The sequence below is a fragment of the Choloepus didactylus genome, chromosome 8 (assembly GCF_015220235.1).
Source record: "Choloepus didactylus isolate mChoDid1 chromosome 8, mChoDid1.pri, whole genome shotgun sequence".
NCBI lineage: Eukaryota > Metazoa > Chordata > Mammalia > Pilosa > Megalonychidae > Choloepus > Choloepus didactylus.
The window spans coordinates 101,066,771-101,070,037 of NC_051314.1; the positions used below are offsets into that span (position 1 = coordinate 101,066,771).

A 3,267-nucleotide genomic window follows, 5' to 3' on the forward strand; every position below is an offset into this window, starting at 1 on the left:
CAAGAAGGACACTTTGAAGAATGCACAGAAGCTAAGAGAGTAGCTGCAGATGAGAGACAGTTTGAAGATGGCCGTTGAAAGCAAACTCTTACTCTGGAGAAGCTAAGAGAGGACCAATGCCCCAAGAGCAACTGAGGGTGACATTTTGAAGAGGAGCTGCAGCCTAGAGACGAATGTCCTCGGAGAAAGCCATTTTGAAACCAGAACTTGGAGCAGACACCAGCCACGTGACTTCCCAGCTAACAGAGGTTTTCTGGACGCCATTGGACATTCTCCAGCGAAGGTACCCGATTGTCGATGCGTTACCTTGGACACTTTATGGCCTTAAGACTGTAACTATATAACCAAATAAACCCCCTTTTATAAAAGTCAATCCATTTCTGGTGTTTTGCATTCCGGCAGCATTAGCAAACCGGAACACCCACCATTTGCCCCCTTGAACTCAAAGCTGTGATACAGACTGAAGAAATATGATGTGACATAGCTGTAGTAACAGTAGCTAAAGTGACAAGATTCTTTCTTAACATATCATAGAGAGGGCTTGGATCTTTCACAGAGCTCTGATGTCCTAGTTGTTCTCCCAAAAGATCTCCACCTCAATATGCCATATGCTGCTCCTGTTGATCATAAAGCTGCTTCACCATTATATACTGGCCTAGATAGTGCATGGCCTCTTTAACAGTGAACATTTCACCTTGTGCGCCTGCTTCCTGCAAAATCTTCAAAAGTGGCAGTTTGGGTCATACCCGATTGATTTGTTCTGGAGAGACCCTGCAAGCACTATCAGATGTTGAACACTGGGCAGAGGTGGAAAAGGATGTCATTTGGCAGTGAAGAAGTTGCAGTCTATTGATAAAACTTAAAGTAGCTCTGTAAGTCGCTTCTCCTTCAAGCCTGGGGGAGGAGAGTATCAGTCAAAGATCCTAAGGCCTCAGCAGCATTTTGAAACAGCAAGTCATGAGGGCGCAACTTCTGGCTTCCCTATTGTTTTTAATACTCAAACTTCATAGAATATATACAAGTAACATTTTTCCTGCCAGCATTTATATAGGAAAACCTTATATTTATATCCAAAACCTAATGCAGTATTTCAAACATAATGAAATACAGGGAAAGTCTCTTTCATCCAAAACACTATTGAAGTGGGCTCCCTCCCCTTAATCTGTAACAAGAGAGTCCCCTTCCCCCTCAACCGGTAATGACTGCAAAGTAAGCATTAAGCCCTGAGAGGAAGGGAGTGAAACTGTGCCGTTTTAGGGAGTGAGACTTGCAAATGTATGCATTAGCCAAGCATAACCATTTCAATAATTAACCATTGCACCGGACTTGAGAAAATTTCTCAAGCTTGTTAAAGATCTTAAGCACCCATTAATTAACCGCCAACTCTGCTTTTGTCAAAGTAGCTTGCTTGCATTTTCAGAATGTGGTTTCTGCCTATATAAGTCTCAAGCACTCTCCGGTCGCTGCTGCTGCTCACTGAACTCCCTGCGCGGAGTGACGGGCGGCAGTCTCCAGCTGGCTAATAAAGGCTCTTTAAATTCTGTTTGGCTGTCTCGTACTTTAACTCGCGGGCACCGTAACAACTATTGGTATTTCTTCAGAGGCCCTTGTGAAAAAAATCTGAAAATTGTGGAGCTGAGTGCCAAGAAAAGTGAATAGAGTACCAGGCCATTGGTAGTGTTCTGCACACAAAGCTGCTGTTTGGTCAGATCCATATTAATTATTTGGTGATAAGGAGCAATGCTTTAAGTATTTAACACCTAAAATGACAGTTTGGCTTTAAAAATTATATATGAGTGTATTACTATGTTTTTAGTTACAGTATGGGTCAACTGTATGATTTTTTCTGTTTAAAATAAAATGAGAAAATGGCTCTGGGTTAGCATTTTCATGCAGAATATCTGATTTCCCATAATAGAATGTTGATATTAAGTAGGAGAAGACTACATTTCTAAATTGTTTGTTTTTTAAAGAAACTTTTGAATCATTAGACTCAATCTTCTTTTAAGAGCAACTTCTCCGATGTGGAGATTCAACAGATCTGCCACATTCTTTATCTTAGGACAAGGCCATGTTTAATGAAATTTCTTCTTGTACCCCTCACCTCTATCTCTATTCTCACCAAGCTCCAGGACTGATGGGCCATCAGCCCAAAGACCAAGAGCAGGACAACTCCACGGGCAGATTGTCTAGGAAGCTGGGGAGTGAATACCAAACATCTGGGTCTCCAGTCCACCACCCAGATGCAGGAAGTAGACAGCCGTTGGCCATACTCTTCTACCTGAAGACTATACTTTTGAAACTGTGTTTAAATGCCCAGAATTAAAAAGAGAAAAAAAATAGAACAGAAAAGAAAATAGTTGAGTGCATTATATGTTGTAAGGTATGTACGGATGTGAGCATGTATCATGAGTGTGCTAGCTCATGACACAAGGTATACTTCTTTGATAACTGTCATAGAGAATTTCCAGTAGTTAATTAAAGGGAGGGTAAAGGAGTCTGTTAATATTAAATGTCTTAGATCTCTTAGACTAGGCTTTGAGATCTTAATCCCATTCCTTCAATTCACCTACCAATTAGTATTACAAGCTATTTTTTTTCTGACTCAACGTTGGCATTTGAAACCCAAAAATCATTGTATTACCACTCCCCTGGTTTCTCTCACCTCCCAGCTAGCAACAGCCTCCTTCATTCATTTTCGGTAGGTCAGGAAGTAATAAAGTGGACAGATAAGGATAAAGAAAAAAACAAGTCTACACTGGTTCTGCAATTAATAGGAAGATATGGACAAACAAAATAACCTCAAGGCTGAAAGGGACTGTAGAGAGCATCTTAAAACAAGCTCTATCATTTTTACAAATGAGAAAAAAAATAGGTGCCATTGATGTTTAATGGTTTACTTGAGGTCAAATAAGTTAGTGGTACATTTGGAGATAGAAACTCTGTCCTCCTATTTTCTCCCCACTAACTCCACAGCCCCTGATGGAAAGGTGTGTGAATAGGATTTAGGGTGGGTATGCGTTCACTGAATTTCACACAACAATCTGCCCACTCTGCTTCCAGGCTGCTGGATTGTTGCTGTGGGGACTCCAGCTGGCTTTCCTTTCCATTCTTTCTGAATTTATCTCAAGTCAAAGGATCTTTTTTTGTTTGTTTGTTTGTTTGTTTATCTTCATTTTATTGAGATATATTCACATACCACACAGTCATACAAAACAAATCGTACTTTTGATTGTTCACAGCACCATTACATAGTTGTACATTCAT

General features: G+C 40.4%; 1 pseudogene; it reads right to left on the reverse strand.

Moving 5' to 3' along the window:
• Positions 1–404: 404 nt before the first annotated feature.
• LOC119542859 lies at positions 405–824 on the reverse strand (annotated as a pseudogene).
• Positions 825–3,267: the final 2,443 nt, after the last annotated feature.